A 26,074-nucleotide genomic window follows, 5' to 3' on the forward strand; every position below is an offset into this window, starting at 1 on the left:
ACCAGAGAAGCCCTATGTTATGTCCAGGCATGGAGTCATGAGTGAGGGGTCTGGAGAGACCCAGGATCTCGGGGTCTGAGAGTGTTGATGTTGGTGTTCAGGTGGATATTGTCTGGGGTCCTTGGAGCCAGTGAAAGTGTTTCAGCGGAAGGAGGGAGGGCGGATCAGATGTTGTGTCTAGAAAGCTCACTCCAGCTGGGCAACAACCAGGGAGGGAATGAGCCACGATGGAGCCTGAACTCGGATGGGGGCAGCAGACCTAGAGAGCAGGGGACAGACTCCAGCGAAGTTCCAGAGGTAGAATCGAGGGGGTTGGAATTGTTGGAGTAGAAGGGGAAGTCAGGACAGCCCCCAGGACCCGGGCTCTTGCAGCTGGGGTTGGGCATGGACAATGGGAGCAGATGTGGCTCCCTGTGTGGGAGGCAGATAGAACCCCCAGGAGAAATGTGGCTTTACCCCAGGGTTACTGCTCCTCTGATAAATTAATCACCAACATTACTGAAAATAGAAATATTTATTTTTAAGATAAACATATTTGAAATTTTAAAATTTGGATTCAGAAACATTTCAAATAAAGAACAAGGACATGATATAGCAGTCAGTTATGTGTTGGTTTTTCTCAAATATATTTAAATGAAAACAAACAAAAAACCTTTGTGCTTCTCCTACCACCTCCATCCCACTCCCCAGAGAGTACCCGGCATTTGCTCCAAAGGGGATTTTCAGTCATTTGCTGTGGTGTGGGTGATATAAACCCTCCCTTCCCCACCTTGTGGAGGCCTCACTGCTCACAGTGATGTTTTAGAGTAAACGCTTTTGTGGAGGGCTTCCTGGGACTCTGCACTCCCTCTGCAGGGCATGGGGTTCAATCTCTCATGCTGCCTGGCACGGCCAAAAAAACAAACAAAAAACACATTTGTGGGAAAAGAAGAGGAGCCTAGGCCTGTGTCACTGGGAATTCACTTGAGGCGGGGGTGGAGGTGGGGGTGGGTTGGGGGGTGGATCCCAGAGCCAGAGAAGATGAAGCAGCCTGACATCTAGATTACACAGTCACCCTGGAGGCCATGTACTGTTGTTCCCATTGTACAGAGGTGGAGACTGAGGCTCAGAGTGATGAGTTGCCTAAGGCCATGAAGCCAAAAAGTGTCTGAATTGGTATTCACAGCTGGCACTTCCTGGCTCCAGAGCCCAGGTTCTTACCCATATTCATAGATGAAGACAAAGACCAAGTTTGTTTTACATTGGGTGAATCTAGAGGGATCCCAGGGCTCTTGCGCCCATTTCACAGGTGGAGAGACTGAGGCCCTGAGAGCAGTCACCCAGCAAGTCCAGAGCAGAAAGGAGAGTAGAAGTCAGGTCTGCTGTCCCCAAGTGTGATGTGCTCACCACCAGCCATCACTTGGCGGAAGATGGACTGAGTGGCACAGAGGAAGTGGCTGGGAGGCAGGAAAGATGCCAGTTTGACAGCGCCAGGGTTCGAATGTTGTGCAATGAGGGTTTCCCATTGGTCCTCTCACTGCCCCCTCCCCTGCCCCCGCCCCCCTCACCCACCTTGCCATCACAGCAAGGCCCCACGTCACCCACTTGGTCCTCTGTGAACCTACAGCTCCTGCTGGGAGCTGGTGGCCAAACCCGTGTTTTGCTGCAAGTGAGAGAGTGAGCTCTTCAATGAAGAATCATGTCCTTCATCTTGTCCCCTACATTTTACACCACCATGTAAAATTTTCCATTAATTCCTCAGAATAAAATGTAGTGGCTGTTAATTTTTGATGCCAGCTGAATGCTTTTTTATGCCTGAAACTATTTTCCACCATTAGGGAAGTGTAATAAAAAGTTTTCTTCCTCTCTTTGATTTTATTTTTTAATTAGGCCAGAGGGTTTTTGTGGCTCTGCTGGCAGAGCTGTGGCCAGCAGCTGGGAGCCTAGGAAGTCGCAGAGAAAGGACACAAATTCTCACTCTTCCAATGCCATCCTCACAGCCAGGCCTTGCCTCCCTGGAAACCCCAATCAGAGTAAATCCCCAGTCTTCATTGTTTTTCAGAAAGGGTGTTTGTGAGAGGTAACATGGAGCAGTAAAAAGTTTCTGTTCTCTGCTTGTTTTTTTAAAAAAGCCCCAACTTTTTTTTTTAATGTCAACCATTTTTAGTCTATTGAATTTGTTACACTATTGCTTTTGTTTTATGTTTTGTCTTTTTTTTTACCAAGAGGCATGTGGGATCTTAGCTTCCTGACCAGGGAGCAAACCTGTACCCCCTGCAATGGAAGGCTAGGTCTTAACCACTGGACCAGCAGGGGAGTCCCTGTTCTCTGCTTCTTTAAATTTTCTTCTTCAGAGCTTCCTTTTGGATTGATCAAGTTTTCTTTATTTAGCTGTTTTCGTCTATTTGTTTGGAAGTTGTATATATATATATATGTATTATTTTTATGGTTTCAGGTATCCTTTGCAGCATAAGTCATCCCACATAAGTGGCTTAAAACAACAATTTATTATCAATTCTTCTGCTTCAGGTGACTGGGGTATTGAGACAGCAAAAGGGTCCAAAAAAGCCTCTCTAACCCTAACATGACTGGCAGTTGTGTTCACTGCTGGCTGGGAATTTGATTGAAGCTGTTGGCTGAGGGACTTGTTTCTTTGCTGGTCTTTTTCATATTAAATTTCCTCACAGCTTGTGGGATCTTAGTTCCCTGGCCAGGGATCAAACCTGAGCCCATAGAAGTGAAAATGCCAAGTCCTAACTGCTGGACCATCAGGGAATTCCCTTAACTTACCTTTTATTTTCCATATCTCTTTATTCTTCTGTGTGTTTTATTCTGGCAGTGGCCTCAGAGTATCTAGATCTTCTAGATAACAACTGTGCCCAGGCTACTGTCAAACTCATCTATGGAGTTTATTTTAATTTCAATTTATCTTAGATGACTTTTTTCCTTCCATGGCTCAGGGTAGGAAATTTGTTTCTGGGCTGTTCACTTTAGTCGCTCAGTCATTTCCGACTCTTTGCGACCCCGTGGACTGCAGTACACCAGGCTTCCTTATCCATCACCAACTCTCGGAGCTTACTCAAACTCATGTCCATTGAGTCAGTGATGCCATCCAACCATCATCCTCTGTCGTCCCCTTCTCCTCCCACCTTCAATCATTCCCAGAATCAGGGTCTTTTCAAATGAGTCAGTTCTTTGCATCAGGTGGCCAAAGTATTGGAGCTTCAGCTTCAGCATCAGTCTTTCCAATGAATATTCATGACTGATTTCCTCTAGGATGGACTGGATGGATCTCCTTGCAGTCCCAGGGTCTCTCAAGAGTTTTCTCCAACACCACAGTTCATGCAGGGGTATTGGGCAGTTTTTATCCAGTCATCATTCAAGGAAGAAATTTAATTTCCAACTTCTACTTTATATGGGAAGGCTAGTTCCAGCTCCTAGACTTTCACAGAGTCTAGAGCTTCATCTTCCACCCTTACAGAGGTGGAAACCTTAAAACCCTAAAACCCTAATGCTTTCCAATTGGGAGTCCAGATATGGCAGCCCTGGTCTTGTGTGGTCTTCAGTTCCATGAAGCTGCTAGAACTCCTTCACCTTTTTAAAAAAATAATTAACTTTATTTATTTATTTCTGGCTGCCCTGAGTCTTCGTTGCTGTGCTCGGGCTTTCTCTAGTCGCAGTGAACCGGGGCTATTGTTCGTCGTGGTGTGAGGGGTTTCTCGTTGTGGTGGCTTCTCTGGTGGAGCACAGGCTCTGGGCACTCAGGCTCCAATAGTTGTGGCTCATGGGTTTAGTTGCTTTGAGACATGTGGGATCTTCCCAGACCAGGGATCAAACTCATGTCCCCTGATTGGCAGGTAGATTCTCAACCACTGGACCCCCAGGGAAGCCCCTCGTTCACCTTAGATTTTCCCACTCCATCACCTCAGAGGATGGTGTTTACCCCTCTTGTTGTCTTCCAGGCACCATCTTTGAAATGCCCCCATGGATTCTCACCTCACTGTCCAGAACTGGGTGACGTGGTGACCTCTACCTGCAAGGGGAGCTGAAGGAGTAAGGACTATTCCTTCCCACCATAACAACTGCGGTTCTCTTAGGAAGGTGGTCGAGCAAGTGGGTATGGAGCAGCCAACTTGTAACGCCTGCCACACCGAATGTTATCCTCATTTAGGTGAGAGAGGGGTGGTGATGTCCACAGTCCGGATTTAACTGTTCTGGGCCCGTGCTCTTTCCGCTGAGTCCTCCTCATTCTCACCCTGCTCTGACTCAGGGATCCTGGCCTGGATCTTGGCTGCTGGGTTTTCCCTGGTCACAGTGCATTGACTGTGCATGATGGATGGCCAGGCAGCCTCATTAAACACAGGTTTGATTTTTTTTGTTGTTCCCAAAACCCACAGGAGTAGCAGGGCCTGGGAATCTGGATGTAGGGGAGCTGAACTGGACCCCATCTGTCCTGTTCCCTCCCTCCCCCAGCTCTTGCTCAGACAGGCATCTGTCACATGGCAAGAGGGCAGCTTCAGACACTTCATTTCACAGCAATAAGGGGGCCCCACAGGGGGTGAATAATGCTGGCCACTGGAGAGGGAGTGGGTGTTTATCAGGGGCCAGCACAGTTGTGGGGAGCTCAGGGTTTGACATTCACATCTCTTCTGAGAGGGAAGGAGCTGGCTGACACCTCCCTGCCCCACAGGGGAGGCCTCCTTAACTTCACCTATTGGTTTTTCTACCACGTGTTCCTCCCTGCCCAACCCATTCCTTTCTGATTGTCCCTCTCTGCTTGGACTCGCTTGCCTGCCCTGGATCTCTGCCCTGGATCAGTGGCCATGCACCGATCTTCCAGTTCTGGTCTTTTTTTTTTTTTTTTTGGCCGTGCTGAGTTGTTGCTGTGATGTGTAGGCTCTTCCTAGCTGCTTGCAGGTTCTCTTTAGCTGCAGTGAGCAGGGGTTAATCTCTATTGTGGTGTGCGGGCTTCTCATTGTGGTGGCTTATCTCATTGTGGAGCATAGGCTCTAGGGTGTGAGGGCTTCAGCAGTTGTGAAGGCTCTAGAGCAAGGGCTCAGTCATTGTTTGGCACAGGCCCCATTGCCCCATGGCATGTAGGATCTTAGTTCCTGGGCTAAGAATTGAACCCATGTCCCCTGCATTGCAAGGCGGATTCTCAACCACTGGACCACCAGGGAAGTCCCCCAGCTCTCTGTGTCCCCCACTGTCTGTGCTGACCCTTCCAAGTCTGGTTGGATCACACTCATTTCCTCCTCCTTTTTTACATCCTTCTAAAGGGGATCAATCCTGGGTGTTCATTGGAAGGACTGATGCTGAAGCTGAAACTACAATACTTTGGCCACCTCATGCGTAGAGTTGACTCATTGGAAAAGACCCTGATGCTGGGAGGGATTGGGGGCAGGAGGAGAAGAGGAAAAAAGAGGATGAGATGGCTGAATGGCATCACTGACTCGATGGACATGAGTTTGAGTAAACTCTGGGAGTTGGTGATGGACAGGGAGGCCTGGCGTGCTGCGATTCATGGGGTCGCAAAGAGTTGGACACAACTGAGCGACTGAACTGAACTGAACTGATGGCTCCCAGAAAAGTTATGACCAATCTAGACAGCATATTAAAAAGCAGAGACATTACTTTGCCAACAAAGGTCCATCTAGTCAAGGCTATGGTTTTTCCAGTAGTCATGTATGGATGTGAGAGTTGGACTATAAAGAAAGCTGAGTGCTGAAGAAATGATGCTTTTGAACTGTGGTGTTGGAGAAGACTCTTGAGAGTCCCTTGGACTTCAAGGAGATCCAACCAGTCCATCCTAAAGATCAGTCCTGGGTGTTCATTGGAAGGACTGATGCTGAAGCTGAAACTCCAGTACTTTGGACACCTGATGGGAAGACCTGCCTCATTTGAAAAGACCCTGATGTTGGGAGTGATTGGGGGCAGGAGGAGAAGGGGACGACAGAGGATGAGATGGTTGGACTCAATGGGCATGAGTTTGAGTAAACTCTGGAGTTGGTAATGGACAGGGAGACCTGGCGTGCTGCAGTCCATGGGCTTACAGAGTCAGACACAACTGAGCGACTGAAATGAACTGAACTGATGGCTTCCTACTGCCTGCATGAAAAACAGTAAACTCAGCCCTGCTGACCTCAGCTCTTGTCCCTCATCCTCTGTACTCTTGCTCTGTTTGCTATTCAACTTTTTGGAAAGGGTTATTGTGATGTTATGAAATATATCTTTGGTCTTTATCCTGTTCCTGGCACAGAGCTCCTTGGTCTTTATACTGTTCCTGGCACAGAGCTCCTAAAACTCTTGAAATTTTCTAAGTGATAAGCTCAATGAAAGTGTCTTTTGCTGTTTTTAACAAAAGCCCCTTTCAACCACACCTGAGTTTATTTATTAATTTTTCCATGTCTGAGTTTATTACCTTAATGAGGTGACTTGGAAAGTCCCATAGGATGAGCTGGTCACAGAAAGGCCAAGTGATTAGAGGGTTGGAACTTTCAGCTCCACCCCACCGACCTCTGGGAAGTGGATGGAGCCAGAAGTCAAGCTCTCTGAAAACTCTTGAACAGGATTTAATGATCTTCCAGGTTGGTGTGTACATTCATATACTGGAGGAAGGTCAGTTCCATGGGGACAGAAGCTCCTATGCTCAGCACCCTTCTGGACCTCCTCTGTGTACTTCTTCATTTTGACTCTTCATCTGCATCCCTTCTATTATCTTTTTATAATAGGCTGGCAAATACAAGTAAATGTTTCTCTGCAAACTAATGGAACCTGAGGAGGGGGTCATGGGACCCTCCATTTTACAGCCAGCTAGTCAAAACACAGGTGACAACCCGAACTTGAGACTGGTGACTAAAGTGGGGGCAGTTTGTGCGACTGAGCTCTGAACCTGTGGGGTCTGATGCCATCTCTAGGTAGACAGTGTCAGAGTTGAGCTAAATTGTAGGACACTGGCCAGTGCCCACTGAGAATTGGAGAATCGCTAGGTGATACTGGAAAAACACTCCAGAGACACACAATTACAGATTTCACAAATCAAATCAAAAAGGGCACAGTGAAAAAAATTCTCACTCCCACATCTCTAACTACCCAGTTCTTAATCACCCACTGTGTTGTTTAGTTTCTTGTGTCTCTTTCCAGAGTTTCTTCATGTAAATGTAAAAACACTTGGTTTTTTTACATTTTTACGTATGACTACCAAATAAGTAGTCATATTTGTCTATCCCTCCCACACACACCTTTTTACATAAATGGTGGCTTTGGGAAATGCGTCCTCAGGTCACAGACCCAGTGGCCCTGCAGGAGACTGAGAACGCCTTGAGCAGAGCTAGCACTTTGGGCCCCCAGGGACACAGTCATATTGGATTAGGAGTCCATGCCACTCCACTGTGACTTCATCTTAGTTAATGACATCTCCCCAACCAGGAATTGAACCTGGGCCATGGCAGTGAAAGCCCATAATCCTAACCACTAGGCCACCGGAGAACTCCCTCTCTCTCACATCTCCACATCTCCACATCTCTCACATACTATGCCCAAGATATTTCTCTTGGGCATAGTATTTGGGGTTCATGGGTTTATTGTCTTCTCTTTCAGCTTTTTAAAGATGCCACTCCACTCCAAACTTAAAAAATGAAAGTTTCTTCAGCACTTTAAAGATACCTGTTCTGGGACTTCCCTGGTGGTCCATTGGTTAAGAATCCACCTTCCAATGCTGGAGACATGGGTTTGACCCCTGGTCAAGGAACTAGGATCCCACACGCCAAAGGGAAATGGAGCCTGTGTGCCAAAACTAAGACCTGAAGCAGCCAAAAATAAGTAAAGATACCTGCTCTGCATAGTGTCTGATAAGAAGTCTGCTGCACACTGTTTATAATAGCCAGGACATGGAAGCAACCTAGATGCCCATCAGCAGACGAATGGATAAGGAATACACCATGGAATATTACTCAGCCGTTAAAAAGAATTCATTTGAATCAGTTCTAATGAGATGGATGAAACTGGAGCCCATTATACAGAGTGAAGTAAGCCAGAAAGATAAAGAACATTACAGCATACTAACACATATATATGGAATTTAGAAAGATGGTAATGATAACCCTATATGCAAAACAGAAAAAGAGACACAGATGTACAGAACAGACTTTTGGACTCTGTGGGAGAAGGCGAGGGTGGGATGTTTCGAGAGAACAGCATGCATATTATCTATGGTGAAACAGATCACCAGCCCAGGTGGGATGCATGAGACAAGTGCTCGGGCCTGGTGCACTGGGAAGACCCAGAGGAATCGGGTGGAGAGGGAGGTGGGGTGGGGGGGGATCGGGATGGGGAATACATGTAACTCCATGGCTGATTCATGTCAATGTATGACAAAACCCACTGCAATGTTGTGAAGTAATTAGCCTCCAACTAATAAAAATAAATGAAAAAAAAGGAAGTCTGCTGCAATTCTTACTTTTATTCCTCTGAATGTGAGGTACCTTTTTTTCTTTGGCTGCCTTCAAGATTTCAAGAGTTTCTCTTTATTTTGGCTTTCATCAGCTTGAATATGATGTGTTCAGGGTTGTATGTTTTTTGTTTGCCTACTTTCTTCCCCCTTCCTTCCTTCCTCTTGTCTTCCTTTTTAGTTTTGTTTATTGTTCTCTGAACTTCTTGGATCTGTGGTTGGGTGTCCATCATTAATTTTGGAAGATTCTCCACCATTTATCTCTTCAAATATTTCTTCTGTCCCATTCTTTCTCTTCTCTTACTGGGATTCAGAGTATATGCATGTTATATTGTCCCATATTTCATAATATTATCCCACAGCTTTTGGACATCCTGCTTTAGTTTTTTTCCCAATGCTTTTCTTTTTGCGTTTTAATTTTTTATAATTAAATATATTTATTTTTAATTGAAGAATAATTGCTTTACAATTTTGTATTGGTTTCTGACAAAACTCAACATGAATCAGCCATAGGTGTACCTATGTCCCCTCCCTCTTGAACCTTCCTCCCACCTCCCATCCCTTTTGTGTTTTAATCTGGATAATTCCTACTGGCCTGTCTTCCAGTCCACTGATTCTTTCCATTCTATATTAAATCTACTAATGTGTCCATTGAAGATAATTTCTGTTACCGTGCCTTTTACTTGGAGTATTTCTTTTAGATATTTTTGTTATAGTTTCTGCCTCTCTGTGGAAATTTCCTGTCCATGCACATTGCCTACATTTTCCACTGGAGACTTGAACATAGTAATCATAGTTATTTAAATCATAATTTTTTACCCTTGTGTGATTAGTTTCAATATCTGTGTGGTATCTAAGTCTGATTGTTGACTATTTCATCTCTTGACTGTAGGTTATTTTCTCTTGCTTCCTGTGTCTTCTAGTTTTTTGCTGTAAGTTAGACGTCATATGTAGTACAGTAGAGGTTGAAGGAAGTAGTATCCATGCCTGGAGATGATTGTGCTTTTTCTTTTGCCAAGTTTTCAACATAGAGGGTTCAATCTATGTGGGCAGCAGTTGAGCTGGGTTTAGGTTTTGTTGTGACCATGGTTCTCTTCAGTGCATTACAGGCTTCCCCTTCCTCTAACATTGTTTTGTGTTTAGGATGGGAGCTGGGTTGCTGGATGGTGTTTTCCTCAATGATCTTGCTCTCCCCTCAGATTTAGACTTTGCCCACAGTCTTGCAGACAGTGGCTGCAGCCATGAAATTAAAAAATGCTTGCTCCTTGGAAGGAAACCTTGGAATGACAAATCTAGACAGTGTATTAGAAAGCAGAGACATCACTTTGCCAACAAATGTCCGTATAGTCAAAGCTATGGTTTTTCCAGTAGTCATGTATGGATGGGAGAGTTTGACCATAAGGAAGGCTGAGTGCCGAAGAATTAATGCTTTCGAACTGTGGTATTGGAGAAGACTCTTGAGAGTCCCTTGGACTTCAAGGAGAGAAAACCAGTCAACCCCAAAGGAAATCAACCCTGAATATTCATTGGAAGGACTGATGCTGAAGCTGAAGCTCCAATACTTCGGCCCCTTGATGCAAATAGCCAACTCATTGGAGAAGACCCTGATGCTGGAAAAGATTGAAGGCAAAAGGAGAAGGGAGCAGCAGAGGATGAGCTGGTTAGATAGCATCACTGACTCAATGACATGAATTTGAGCAAACTCTGGGAGATACTGGAGGACGGAGGAGCCTGGTGTGCTGCAGTCCATGGGATTGCAGAGTCCAATGTGACTTAGGGACTGATCGACAACAAGTTTATGTTGCATCCTCGGGCTATATCATTCTTTTAAAGGTCGTGCCCTGTCCCCTTCCCTCCTGTTTCAGAACCAATCCTGGTTCCCACAGTGTGGTAGCTAAGAAGTCCCAGCAACGAGGAGAGCGGTTGGTGTAATTCCGTGTGAAATCTCAAGGCCTGAGAACTGAGGGGGTGGCTGATGGTCTGAGTCCCAACATGTCTGAATGCCTAAGAACCAAGAGTGGTGATGTGTGAGGGCAGGTCTCAGTTCCAGCAGAGAAATTTACCCTTCCTCCCCCTTTTTGTTTTATCCAGGCCCTCAACAGATTGGATGATGCCCCCCACTTTGGGAAGGGCTGTCTGCTTTACTCAGTTTACCGATTCAAATGTTAATCACTCCCAGAAACACTCTGATAGACACACCCAGAAACAGTGTTTTTATTTTATTTTAATTAATTTCTTTATTTTGGCCATATCAGGTGGTTTGTGGGACCCAACCAGGGATTGAACTCTGGTTCAGGGTTTGAACCCTCTCCCTCATCAGTAAAAGCAGAGTCCTAACCACTGGACCGCCAGAGAATCTCCAACAATATTTTTTTCCTTTTCTTTTTTTTTTTTGGCCACTTCATGTGGCTTTTGGGATCTTAGTTTCCTGACCATGGATCTAACCCGTGCCCTCTGCAATGGAAATGTGGAGCCCTCGTCACTGAACCTCCAGGGAATTCCCCAGAAGCTGTTTTATCAGCTATCTCGGCATCCCCTATTCCAATAAAGTGAAAGTCACTCAGTTGTGTTCAACTCCTTGTAACCCCATGGATTATGCAGTCCATGGAATTCTCCAGGCCAGAATACTGGAGTGGGTAACTTTCCCTTCTCCAGGGGATCTTCCCAACCCAGGAATCAAACCCAGGTCTCCTGCATTGCAGGCAGATTCTCTACCGACTGAGCCACAAGGGAAGCCCAAGAATACTGGAGTGGGTAGCCTATCCCTTCTCCAGGGGATCTTCCAGACCCAGGAATCAAACCAGGGTCTCCTGCATTTCAGGCAGATTCTTTACCAACTGAGCTATCAGGGAAGCCCCAGTCCAATAAAGCTGACACATAAAACTCACTGTCATAGCCAGTCTTGACTGGGCTTCTGTTGATTTTTCTGGGTGATAAACGTACTGTTACCAGAAAAACTGGTTTGCCTCTTGGCTGCTGAGCCAAAAGATACAACCAAGGCAAAGAGTGGAAGAAGGAAGGAAGGACTTATTACTTGCGGCAAGTAAGGAGAACACAGGGGATCTTTCTCAAAGCTGTGTCTCCCTGAGCAGCAAAACTGGGGAAGTTTTAAGCTAAGCATACATGCATATTCATGAAGAAGCTTGATCAGAAGAGAATTCAGCACAGAATTGGGGCCAAGGTCAACAGAGTCCAAGCTTTAGTTGACTGAAGTTACTGAGGGTCAATATCATCATCCCATCCTCCACCTGGCTGGGGGGCCTTTGTTCTGCAGAACTCAAAGACTGTATCAGATTGTTATGTTTATCCCAAGAGGAGGAATTGTTTTGTGCTGAACTATTGGTTCGTGACAATCTTCTGTTTGTTCCTGCATTCCCTTACTTCCCTTAAGATCAGGTCTCAGTAATTACTGAGACCTGTTTAAGGGCAAGCATTGTGGCCAGGCTTAGACTACAAAATGGTTTAAATGGCAAAAAAAAAAAAAAGGCTTCTGTTATGCCAAGAAAGCCATGCCTGGAATTTCCCTAGTGGTCCTGTGGTTAAGAATCCACCTTCCAATGCAGGAAGTGTGGGTTCAATCCCGGGTCGGGGAACTTATCCCACAGGCCAAGGGGCAACTAAGCTTGTGCAACACAACTAGAGAAGCCCCTGTGTGCCACAAAGAAGACCCAGAACAGCCAAAGTGAAAAAACAAAAAAAAGCCATGCTTATTTCTCTTTCTCTGGGGACGCCCTACCCTATCAGCTTACAGTACTGGCTATGGCTGAGGGGGAATGTGAGGTCCTAAGGAAGGGGTGAGGGGTGGTGCTCGCTAAACTGTAGTATGCTCTGCCTATTTGCTGGGACCTCCTCCTTTTTATGGTCTTCCCTGGTGGCTCAGATTTGCTGGGACCTCCTCCTTTTTACGGTCTTCCCTGGTGGCTCAGACGGTAAAGAGTCTGCCTGCAATACGGGAGACCTGGGTTCAATCCCTGCGTCAGGAAGATCCCTTGGAGGAAGAAATGGTAACCCACTCCAGTATCCTTGTCTGGGAAGCCCCATGGACAGAGGAGCCTGGTGGGCTACAGTCCACAGGTCACCAAGAGTCTTAGATGACTGAGCAACTTAACACACACACTTCTTACGGAGCCCAGAGACATAGCCATACTCACCCTGTCCCTGAGGCCTGGGCTTCAGATGAACAGACCCTCTGCACACGGGGAAGTTGAGGCAGGACAGAGTCATGCTGCTTACCTTAAAAAATACCTGCTGCTGAAACCTGCTCAGTAAGTTTAAGAGCCCACACTCAGGGCCCCGCCCCTCGCCAGCGGAGACTCCAAGATGGAAAGCCTAAAGCACCTGGGCATCCCATGTCATTCCTGCTCCCAGGCTGGAAGGACCCTGACCCTCCAAGTTTCCCCGTCTGAGCAAAAACATCTGCTTGGCCACCTTGCCCTGCTGACTGAGATTCTACTATCACTCACACTTGCCCACCTTCTCAGGTTGGAGACATTCCTCATTTGTTCTAATCCTCTTTCAGATACTTGAATCTCTTCTATGACACCACTGACAAGGAATCATCCAGTCTCTGCTTGAATGCCCCAGCCACGAGGTGCTCCCTTGCTCCTGGGACAGCTTGCTCCACCAGAGGACAACTCTGTCCCTCTGAGGTTCCTCCTAATAATCAGCTGTCATCTGGCTGAGGTCCCCTCCCAGCTTCTCCCCCCATCCCACCACATCAGTCCTTGGTCTGCCCCCACGAATCATCCAGAAGTGATCTGCTCCTCCCACAAGGATAAATTTGTTCCTTATGTAGGACAAGGTATCATTTCTTTTTTTTAATTCCCTTTAAAAAATATGCTTTTTTTTTTAAGTAGAAAAGTAATCCATATACATTATGGAAGGTTTTGGAAATTTATAGCCAAGTAGAAAGAAGATAAGAATTACCTATAATTCCTCTTCCTAGAAACAACCACTATTAACTTTTACTTCTGTCTTTCCTATTCATTTTTTCCCCATAATTGAGTACAGAGTGAATATATAATATTCCCACACTATTAAAAAAGCTCCTTGAAAACATGATTTTTACTTGTAATGATTGTGCAATACACCATTGTCTATTGATTGTTCCCAATTAGACATTTGGGTTGTTTTACATTTTTTACCATTGCATCACAATGCTGTGATTAAAACAAACCTTGTGTGTAAAGTGTTTTTGTGTATTTCAAATTATTTCCTTAGGCTCACATCCTAGAAGTGTAACTACTGGGTCCAAGGGTTGTAAACATTTTAGAGATAATAGCTCCTATTTTTGAAGGCATCAAATTTTCTGATGAAATGATAAATGCAGATTGATAAATATATTGACATCAACATGTCAGACTGATAGCCAGGCTATAATAATGTATGCAGTGTCCATTTATAATTTTTTTTCTTTTGGCTGCACTGTTTATGGGATCTTAGTTGCCAGACCAGGTATCAAGCTCCCAGTCTTTGACAGTGAAAGCATGGAGTCCTAACCACTGGACTGCCAGTGAATTCCCTCCTCTTATAAATTTTTGCCTTTGTTTTCAATTTTTTTACAAAGAGCCCATACTATAACATCACTTATATCCTACTAGTCACATAACAGCCATAGAGCCCCCAAGGGTAGCATCTAGGACTGAGGTGCCCCATGAAGAACAGAGGGGAAGGTCAAAAAATCTATACGAGCAATCCACTTGTTTTAAATCAATTTTTACACATGCTAACATTGTATGAGAATGTCCGTTTCCAACACTGAGTTATTTATTTATTTTAAATATTTGCTAACTTGATGGGTAAAAACGATTATTACATTTTTTATTTTCTTCAAATTTCTTATGTTTTAGTAGGACTGGACATTTTAAATCTAATATTTACTGGTCATGCTTTCTCGATGGCTCATTGGTAAAGAATCCGCCTGCAATGCTGTGTAGGAGACACAGGAGATTTGGGTTCAATTTCTGGGTTGGGAAGATCCCCTGGAGGAGGAAATGACAACCCACTCTAGTATTCTTGCCTGGAGAAGCCTATGGACAGAGGGGCGTGGCGGGCTACAGGCCATGGGGTTACAGAGTCAGACACGATGGAGCACTCACACACTATTTATTGGTCATTTATATTTTCTCTTGTATCCACTGTGAATGCTCTTTGTCCATGTATCTGTTGGAGTCTTGGTGTTTTACATGTGATTTGTAAGAACTCTAATTACTAAGGATGTTTCTGCCACCAACATTCCAATCTGTTGTTTGCCTATATGTTTCACTTGAGAGTTGTTTCTGTGAAGGTGGTTTTTCATGAATCAAATCTAGCAGTCTTGGCCTTTGCGATTTCCCACCCCCCACCCCCCCACTGCTTTCGAATTTAGGATGTCTTTCCCCATTTGATGAATATCCATTTCTATTTTCTCCTAGGTTTTAAATGTTTGATTGTGAATTAACTGTATTCTACCTGGAATTTTTTTTTTTTTTGTATATTTTTTGAAGAGAGGATCTAAGTGGATCATTAAAATTTTTTTCCAAATGGTAAACCAATTAATTACACACAGATGGCTTGGAGCACTTGTGCCAGCTTCATTACCCATGCGACAAGTTCCAGTGATTTCTTGTGTTTCTGAAGATGTGGGGACCAGCACAGGAACAAATAATTTCTGAGAAATAGAAGGAAAGCCCAAGCCAGATACTTTTCAAGCCTTCTTCTAGGAACCCAGAGGAGGAGATTTATTGTTGTCCCCATCTTACAAATGAAAAGCTGAGGCTCAGAGAGGTGAAGTAACTTGTCTAAGGTGACACAGCTAGTCTGATCCAGAATTCCAAGCCAGATTGTTTGGCTACTATTCCAGAGCTATCCTCTCAGGCTTGATATTTTCTAGCAAGCAATTATTGGGAGCAAATATCTCATGGGTGCTTCGCAGTTAGCAGAGTGGACACTGTTGGTGTCCCAGCAAACACCCTCAGGTCTGACTTGCCCATTTCTGCACACCCATCCCTAACTTCTGGGTGCTTTCTTCTGACAGGAGTCCTGTGAGACTTTCTTTTCTTTTTTTGGCCGTGCCACTGCAAGACATGTGGGATCTAAGTTCCCCAATCAGGGATAGAACCCACGCTTTCTACAATGGAAGCACGGAGTCTTGACCTCTGGACTGCCAGAGAAGTCAAGACTGTCTTCAGCTGATTGCCCTTGGGCTACAAGAGCCATTCACCTGCAGGGATCTAGAAGCGTCTGGGGGATTTTCCTCTGGGTGGCCCCTGGCCTTAGACCACCTGGAGCAGGAGTGTGAAAGCCCAGCTCCCATGCCTCCAGATGCAAACCCTGAGGTGTCACTCACGTTCCTCGGCCCCTGTGGGATTAGGCTGACACTGAGACTCCCCTGAAACCCCACTCTTGCTTGCCATTTCCTCCTCCCTTCTTTCCTTCCACATCACCTATTCAGCTCCTATAGGAGCACTTCCTTAACAAGCTACTTGCAGGGAATCCTTGTCTTTGGAGCTGTTTCTAAGACAGTCCTCTATGAAGGGGTCAGCGGCTCTAGCAACATTTAACATCCAGAAGCAAAGTAGGGTGTGAGTGTCTGATACTTTCTTCAGCTCATGCTCTGGGGAGCCTAGATTCCCCGCCCTCCACTCTTGGATGGATGCTCTAAATCAATATGGCTTCAACTTTTCAGATAGTCTTTATGTTCAATAGGAAAGTATAACCCAATGTATTGAGAATTTACTTTTTACATTTAAAAATTATGTTAGGGCTTCCCTGGTTGCTCAGTGGTAAAGAATTTGCCTGCCGGTGCAGAAGACACGGGTTCAATCCCTGATCAAGGAAGATCCCACATGCTGCGGAGCAAATGAACCTGTGTGCCGCAACTATTGTACTTGTACTCTAGAGCCGGGAAACAGCTGAGCCCATGTGCCACAACTACTAGAGCCTTTGCTCCGCAACAAGAGAAACCCTGCAGTGAGAAGCCTGTGCTCCACACCTAGAGAGTAGTGCCTGCTCGCTGCAACTAGAGAAAAGCCCTTGCAGCAACAAAGACCCAACACAGCCAAAAATAATAAATGAATGAAACTAAAAATTATGTTAAAACTTACATAAAGTTACACTCACTCTTTTTTTGGTATATAATTCTTAGAATTGATTTACTTGCTTGTTTGTGTTTTAAAACTTTACACAGACTTTTTTTTTAAGTCCTTATTGAGATTGTTACAATATTGCTTCTATTTTATGTTTTTGGTTTTCTTGGCTGCAAGACATGTGGAATCTTGGCTCCCTGGCCAGGGTTCGAACCCACACCCGCTGCATTGGAAGGCGAAGTCTTAACCACTGGACCACCAGGGAGGCCCTACACAGACTTTTTAAATTAAATTTTTAAATTTATTTTTAATTTTTATTTTATTTATTTTTTAATTTTTTGGCTGCACCACGTGACATGTGGGATCTTAGTTCCTTGACCAGGGTTTGAACATGTACCCCCTGCATTGGAAGCACAGTCTTAACCATTGGACCACCAGGGGAGTCCCTCTTAGAATTTTTAAAAATATATATAATTGGCAACTACTACCACAGTCAAGATACAGAACAGTTCCATTATGCTCCCTCAATTCCCTCAGCTGCCCCCTTGTAGTCAAATCCTCCCCTCCCCCTGAAACCCCTGACGACCACTGTTTTTCATCACCAGAGTCTATTTGCCTTTTCCAGAATGTCTTATAAATGAGATCACACAGTAGGTTATTCGCGTCTTTTCTTTCACTTAACACAGTGCATTTGAGATTCATCCAAGTTGTTGCAGGTATGAATTGCTGGTTGCTTCTTACTGCTGAGTCTATATATAGTCTACATAGTGTGGCTATATACTACAGTTTGTTTATCCATTCCTCGGCTGAGGACATATAGGTATTTAGGTTGTCTCTAGTTTTTTGATGATTGTAAATAGAGCTCATAGAAACATTTGCATACGGGTCTTTGCTTTAACGTAGGCTTTCACTTCATTTGGGTAAATACCAAAGAATGGGATTTCTGGGTAGCCTGATAAGTGTATGTTTATCTTTGTAAGAAATGGTCCAAGTGTCTTCCAGAAAGGCTACACTGTTTTACATTGCCATCACCAACATGTGTGAGCTCCTATTGCTCCACATCCTCAGCAACTTGGTAGTATCAGGGTTTGTTTTTTGTTTTCCAATTCTGCTGGGTGTGTGGCCTCAATTTTTAAAATAAGATCATGTCATTCCTCTACTTAAGCCCTCCAGTGGCTCATATCACCCAAACCCTTCCTCAGCCTCCAGGGAGCTTCTTGACCAGCTCCTGACAGCCCCTCTGGCCCCTTCTTCCATTGCCCTCTCTCTCCAGCCTTTCTGGGCCCCTCCATGCTTTTCCTGAGACTTCCCATGACGCCCCCGCCTCGGGGCCTTCACTCTCGCTGGAATGCTCTTCTGAAATGTTCTTTCCTCAGATTTTCATGGGCAGCCTCCTTGCTGACATTCTGGTCTCAGATTTAAGCCCCCTCTCGCCTCTGCACCCATTATTGCTCACACCTTACTCCCACCTTCAAGTAACTCTCCGTGTTATCTGGTTTTATTTTCTTCATATCTCTCATTGTTATGTGAAATTAATTGAAACTATCATTTAAATTCTTTCTCTTCTCTCATTCTCTCTTTTAAAAGTTTGTCTTAATTGATGCATGATATGCTCATGGTAAAGCACACACATCTCAAGAGTGCAGCTCAATGAATTTTTACAAATGTTATACAAATAACCCCTTCCTGTATCAGGACACAGCTTGTTTACAACACTGTAGATAGTTCCTTCTGCCTCTTCTCCGTAAAGGTAATCACTATTCTAATTTCTATCTGATTTATCCTAGATAAGTTTTGCCTGCTCTTAAACTTCATATTAATGGAATCAGATGGTTTGCACTCTTTGTGTCCAAATTCTTTCATTCATCTCTGTGAGATTCATCCATGTTTTTGTACATGGATGCACACAACGGCAGTTGGCTCTTTTTTATTACTATGAAGTATTCCATTACGGGCTTCCCTTGTGGCTCAGCTGGTAAAGAAGCTGCCTGCAATGCAGGAGACCTGGGTTCAATCTCTGGGTCAGGAAGATCTCCTGGAGAAGGGAAAGGCTACCCACTCCAGTATTCTGGCCTGGAGAATTCCATGGACTGTATATTCCATGGGTAACAAATACGACTGAGCAACTTTCACTTTCACTTTTCTTTTTCTATTCCATTCTGTAAGTAGACCACATTTTATTTACCCATTCTGCTGAGGGCAGATCTGACGGTTGTTCCTGCTTTGGAACTACTGAATAACAAGCGCTGCTCAGAACATTTTTATGCATATCTTTTGGGAGATATGCACTCGTGTCTCTTGGGTTATGCCTGGGAGTGGAATTGCTAGATCATAAACTAAGAATATGCTTATCAGCTATTTACTCTTTTACTTGTTTGTATTATTTTTCTCCCATTAGACTCTAAGTTCTGTGAAGGTAGGAAACAGCCTGTCTTATTCACCATTGTATTCCCAGCATGTAGCACAGTGCTTGGCACATTGTAGGTGCTCAATAAAAATCTGCTGAATAAATGAAAGAACAAACCTAAGCTACTATCAGCTCAAAGTAAGTAATGACTGGGCTTCCCTGGTGGTCCAGTGGTTGAGAGTTCACCTGCCAATGTAGGGGACGTGGGTTTGATCCCTGGTTCAGGTAGATTCCACAGGCCAAGGGACAACTAAGCCCAAGTATCACAACCATTGAAGCCAGTGGGCTCTAGGGCCTGTGCTCTGCAACAAGAGAAGACACGGCAATGAGAAGCATGTGCCCTGCAACTAGAGAGAAGCCCACACTCGCTGCAACTAGAGAAAGCCCGCACACTGCAATGAAGACCCAGACTAGCCAAAAATAAGTAAATAATAAATTTTAAAAATTTAAAGTAAGTTACAGTGGAGCTAGGACTAGATCCAAATGCTCCTGACTTCCACCATCTGCAAGCTGAGATTCGGAAGCCCAGCTGACTTGGAAAGAGACAGAGCTGCAGGTGTTGGGTTGATTTCAGCATCCCGTTAGTCTTTGAAGAAAAAGTGGCTCCCTCTCCCCTTCTTGGCCTGCATTGTCACAGCTTGAAATATTCTTTTGATTATGAGAACATTTTCCATTAAGCGTGCTTCTCCAGCTCCCCCTCCCCCCCGCCCAGTATTTATGAGCTCATAACTCCAGGATATGTCACAATCAGTGTTGCAAAAGTGTATCTGAATGTAATGAAATAATTCGATGAGAAACACAGCAAGGAGACAGTTGGAATTTTCTCTTGCTTTACAAACCATCCCCAGGGGATGGGTGTATATAAATCAGCTCCTCCCTTAATTAAGTAAAACATTTTCAGGAAAAAAACAAATTAATTACCCCTTCATGGCACCACCCCAACCGATTACCCAAACGGTTCACGTTCCATAAACCTCGCCTGAGTTTAGAGCTAATTATCGCTCTTTAGGTTTGCTTATACTTCTCAATATGGCAAAGATCTGTATTAAAAGTGGGTGGTGTGGGATAGTTTTCTCTGCCACTTTCAAGATGATGTAAGTTGTCATATGAATCAGGAAGTAAGCCTTTTTGGTTTTTTTAAAGCTGAAAACACAGCGTATGTAGAATGGAGAGCACCCAAATGGTCAAATAGAAATGATCTTGGGGTATTGCTGGGTGATTCGGAGAAGCCCATAGGGTACAGAATGTGTGGAGTCTTAGCCTGGGTCAGTCCCCCTCTTGCTGTGTAAGCCTGAGCAGGACGGGATGTTTCTGGTCTCCATCTGGGTTAGCTGAGCACCTCCATCCAACCACCTGCCTCCCTTGCCTCCTGGCATGTGGTCCCAATAGGAAAGGAGAATTGTATTATCTCTGAGCTGTTGTGCAACTCGACCTGATGTCCTTTCTAACTCTCCTGCCTGCTCTGGCCTCACCATTGCTAACTGGGACTGACCCATTGTTGTCTTTGATCCAGAAAGGTCCCTGTGGCCAGAGCATCTATTGACTAACACTTCGCCTATTCCCATCCTAAGTGACCCTTGGACTTCTCTGGTGATCCAGTGGCTGGGACTCCATGCTTCTACTGCAGGGGGTGTGGATTTGGTCCATAGTTGGGGAACTGGGATCCCACACACTGTGTGGTGTGACCAGAAAAAAAAGTAACCCTGAGTTATCCTGGCCTCCAGCATCTGGCTACCTTCTGATTGGTCCTGTTGCCTGATGGAGCAGGCTGCCCAGGCCTGGTCGTGTCTTCTTAGGCATGTGTGTGTGGGAGTGGGGTTCTCAATGGCATCAGATACAATTGGTCCTGGGTAGCAATGAGCCTTGCTCTAACTGCAGAGCCACGTGACAACTCCTTGTGGATAGAAAGCCAAGCCCTAACCTTCCTTTACTTCTGCTACTTTTCTCATATGTGTGGCTGTGTACACTATAGGCCCTCAATCAGTACTGATTCACCATCTGAACTTTAGTGAAAGACATGGATCACCAGGAAAAAACAACAATCTAACTCTTCAAAACATTTGTATTAAGGTTTGAGTTATACACAGTAAAGTGCATACATTATAAATGTATAACCCAATGAATCTTTACTTTGTGTCCATCCCCTTAATCCCCATCTAGGTCAAGACTCAGGATATTTCCAGCCCCTTAGAAGTTTCCCTCTTAGTCAATACCCTTCAAAGGTAACCATTATCCTGACTTTTATCATCACAGGTTAATTTTGTTCTTGAATTTCATATAAATGCAATCAGCTGGTATCTAGTTTTTTTCTGTCTGGCCTCCTTCACTCATCTGCTTTGTCTATGAAATTTATCCTGTGTATGTATAGCAGTGTTTCTGAACTCTTCTTTAGATTAAAAATGGTGAAAAGTGGTTAGTGATTACTGGTTGTTGGTATTTAGTTCAATAGTATGTTGTGCTTTCAAAAAATAACCAAATGCCAAGATAATTGGGGATCATACTAATATGATAGTGTGCACTCCCACTCTCTTAAAAAAAAAAGTGGAATAATTTAATGCTTAAGAGTGTTTGAGTGGACTTTCCAGGTGGTTCAAGTAGTAAAGAATCCACCTGCAAATGCAGGAGTTGTGGGTTCGATCCTTGGGTTGGAAAGATCCCCTGGAGGAAGAAATGGCAACTCTCCAGTATTCTTGCCTGGAAAATCCCATGGACAGAGGAGCCTGCTCCATGGGGTCGCAAAGAGTCGGACAGGATTTAGCGACTGAGCATACCTACAGAGTGTTCGAGTACATTCAAGTTCCAAATGGAGGAGGATGAATTTAGTTGGAGGTATCTGACCATATTGGTCCCTTCTTGAGAACCTTCCAAGGCATCTCCTTGTTGCTTTAATTCTCATTTCCTGGGTTACTAGAGAGAGGTTGAATATCTTTTCTTAGAATTATTTGTATTCCCTTACATCCTGGTCACACACTGGGGATGAAGGCGGTGGCTATAGTCTTCAGGGAAGGAGCTTTCTGAAGGTTTACCAGAGCTGAGAGTGGGCATTTGTCTTGCACCCACCACAACATTCCCCTGTCCTCCTTCTCACCCTTGAAGGGGACCAGCTTTTCCCACTCATTTTGTGGTGGGAGGGCTGGTAAGATCTGAGCCATCTCTGGATTTCTAAAATTACAACGCGTATCTTGTCACCATTACTAGATCCCTCCAATTCTTCCTCTAGAACGTCTCTGGAATCCAAGCCCTGGGCCACACATGAGACTAGGCCGCTCTCATCTTATGCCTGGACATCTGTACCACTGCCGCCCTGGTCTCCCTGACGCCACTTGCTGCTCTCCATACCATTCTAGAATCACCCCACACCCATCGTTTGTTCTGAATCACAGACCAAATTGGGTCACCATCCTTAAAACCCTCCAAGATATGCCTGAGTAAAGAAAATGCAGTATATACATACAAGGGGATATTGTTCAGCCTTCAAAAGGAAGAAATACCTGTCACATGAGAGAATACAGATGAAGCTTGAGTGAAATAATCCAGTCACAAAAGTAATAGGGACAGAATGAAGGGACAAAATAGGTGATTAAATAGTTAATCCTAGGGGATTGTGAGTAAAAAAAATACATATATATATATATGGGAGACCCCTGTAACTTAATGACTACTCAAGAAAGCAGGTTTTCTTAACCACAAAACCCAAGCAGGTTTGCTTAGCAACAAAACCATGCAACAGAAGCATGGGACATGACCCACAACAATAAAACAATGGTGGCATGAGCCGCACAGCCTGCCCAGTGAATCAGTAAATCAATGATCCCTAAGACGTGCTCCCTGCACGCATAGAAAACAGTATTTTGTGGACCAGAAAACAATATTTTGTGGACATAGCTTGACCACATAGGGACAAGAAAACTCCCCTGCTCAACCTGGAGGAGAAACTCATGATGAAAATGAAGAAGGAAACAGAACAGGCTCTATCTTGAAAGCAGGACTCGGTCTTCGGCCGGACTGTGGACTTTGAGCTATGGGTCCAGTATCTGCAGAAACGACAGACCAACTGGAAAACCAGACCCCTGGAAGGAAGAGCCCCAGGGCTCTCCATTGCCTAAAAGAATACCCTAATTATCTGTGTAACCGAATCGAATCATACATTCTATTATGCTTATTGGGGTATGACCACAGGCCTATTGATAACTGTCCACTGTTAACTGCTGCAGCTGCTGCCAAGTCACTTCAGTCGTGTCTGACTCTCTGCGACCCCATAGACAGCCCACCAGGCTCCGCCGTCCCTGGGATTCTCCAGGCAAGAGCACTGGAGTGGGTTGCCATTTCCTTCTCCAATGCATGAAAGTGAAAAGTGAAAGTGAAGTCGCTCAGTCATGTCCAACTCTTAGCGACCCCATGGACTGTAGCCTACCAAGCTCCTCCGTCCATGGAATTTTCCAGGCAAGAGTACTGGAGTGGGGTGTACTGGAGTTGTCTTCTCCGCCACTGTTAACTACCTAGGCTTAAAGCATATGATTGCGGGTTAACTTTGATTGTATCTTTCTTTTACCTTTGTTCAGACTAGTTTCAGGGAACCTTATACACTTCTAGGGTATATAAGGTTTTCACAAAAACTGGTTGGGGTCCTTGGCTAAGAGGAAACTCTGCCTTGGGCCCACCAGTGTAATAAACTGCACTCCACTATCTACATTGTCCTTCTGAGTAAGTTTGTTTCCCAGAACCCGTGGCTACAACAAAAACATTAAACCTACTCAGGAAAGACAAAGGTCTTCTCCCCCTCCCCCCTTTTCCTTTGACTATAAAACTGTAGCCCACTATGATCTCGGGGTGTGGTATTTCTCACCCACCCACTTGTAAGTCTCACAAGCATCCTATTCTAATAAATCACTTCTTATCTACCACTTTGCTCTCACTAAGTTCATCTCTGCATGGAGACATAAAGAAGTATAGTACTAGAGCTCTTTGGAGCCCCCGTGGAAACAACACCAACGGTTTCAAAAGGACAAATACTGTGTGATTCCACTTATAGGAGGCCTCTCAAGTAGTCAGACTCATAGAAACACAGTCGAGTGAGGGTTGCCTGGTGCTCTGGTGAGAGGACAATGGGGATTTGTTGTTTGATGGATATAAAGTTTCAGTTTTGCAAGATGAAAATGTTTTAGAGGTTTTTTTTTGCATAACAATGTGAATATATTTAATACCACTAAACTATATGGTTAAAAGTGGATAAGATGGTAAATTTTATGCTTCATGGGTTTTTTCCTGCCACAAGTGAAACAACAACAACTTTCAAGGCTCCCCATAGCCTTTTGGGCAAAGCCAGACCCTTTTGCCTGGCCTCCCGGACCCCTGCACCATCATCCGACCCTCCTTCATAGCCACCCCCCACCTGACCCCACCATATCCTCTGTCCCCAACAAGCTCTCCAGCTTTTCCCAAAGCTCATGCTTGCTCACCAACCTGTTTCTCCCTGGCTGTTTTCTCTGTCTGGACTGTCTTTCCTTTCAGCTTGTCAGCCTTTTGAGATTCTAATCATCCTTCAAGACCCAGCTCAAATGTATCCCCTTCTGTGAAAGTTTTTCTTATTCCCTCTCCAAAAGACTGATGCTCAGAGTGTGTGCCCCAGACACTTTTAACATCACCACCAGCAACCCCTGAGCTACTATTAAACAAGTGCTTAATGTGTGCTGAGCACTGGGCCAAAAAAGCTCTATGCATCAGTGTCTCAGTTAAATCTTTTGATAACCCTCTATCATCCCCATTTTACAGACGAGGAAACTGAGGCTCAGAGAGGGAAAGTATCATGCCCAAGATCATTAAGTTGTGGCACTGAGACTTATACCTTCCTAATTCCAGAGGAACGCTTTTAACCCCTCAAATCCTCTCCCCTTATACAACCAAATTACTGCATTGTCAATGTATTGTTTATTTTTCTGCTTCCCCTGTTAGGGGAGGGTTGTGCGTTTGTCATCCTGCCTCTGCTGCACCACGTGTGGCCCAGGGCCTGGCACAGAGCTGGAGTTCATTTCATGGGCGTTTCGTCGTACACCCTCCAATAAGTCAGTGTCGATGCTAGTTCCCCCAATTCCACCACTTCTATTTCCCCTCCAGGAATTGGCAGATCGGTGATAGCAAAAGAAACATCCCCACCAATCAATAAATAATAATGTTGGAGAATTTAAAATAAGAATCTGGATTATTAAAGTTACAAATCTTTGGTCTTTATACCTTTAATAAAACATGCATCTATTAATAATGGATACTGATTCTGGCCTGCTTATGCTGAAAAGGGGAAAAAAATGACCAGTCGAAAGATGCTAATATTTTTTCTTCTTACCCGGCTTGGCTGCCAAGTGCTTCCCTGACAAATTGCTCATCATTTAAAAAGGTTTAAAATTTTTAACAGCACGAAAGGGAAATTGAAGATGGGATGCTCAACCCTGTGGACCCTTCGCGAGAGATCACTCCTCTTGGAGACATCTCTCTCGTGGGCTGTGGTGGACCCATCTCTGCTGGTTCCTAGCTTAGTCCTCTGGCTGTGGCTTCTCAGGCTCACTGTTTTTCTTCAACCTCTTCCCTGAGTCCCTTCCTTTCCTCCTCCATTCTTTCTCTTCCTCTCCCCTCCCTTCCCCTCTTCATTTATTGTTTTTAGTTGCACTGGGTCTCCACTGTTGTGCTCTGGTTTTCTCTAGTTGCAGTGAGTGGGGGCCACTCTTCATTGCGGTGCATGGGCTTCTCATTGCAATGGCTGCTCTTATTTTGGAGCACAGGCTCAAGGTGTGTGAGTTCAGTAGTTGCAGCACTCGGGCTCAGCGGTTACAGCATGTGGGTTTAGTTGCTCCTTGGCATGTGAGATCTTTCTGGCCCAGGGGTCAAACCCACGTACCCTGCATTGACAGGTGGATCAACCACTGGACCACCAGGGAAGCCCCCCTTCCCCTCTTCTCTCTGAGCACCCTTATCCTGAGTGACCTCACCACTCCTGAGATAACTAGTCATCATCTTTGCACCAAGGTGTGTCAATAGGATACTGATTGGCAATTGATACAGGTGTGTCAATTGAGAAGTCACTCAATAGGACAGAAAGTCAAAGAGGAAACAAGAGGACTGACTATGATGGTCCTTTGTAAAGACTGTGGAGGCCATGTGTGTACTTTGGCTGCCACTCTA

This window comes from Cervus elaphus, chromosome 23 (assembly GCF_910594005.1).
Source record: "Cervus elaphus chromosome 23, mCerEla1.1, whole genome shotgun sequence".
NCBI classification, from domain to species: Eukaryota; Metazoa; Chordata; class Mammalia; order Artiodactyla; family Cervidae; genus Cervus; species Cervus elaphus.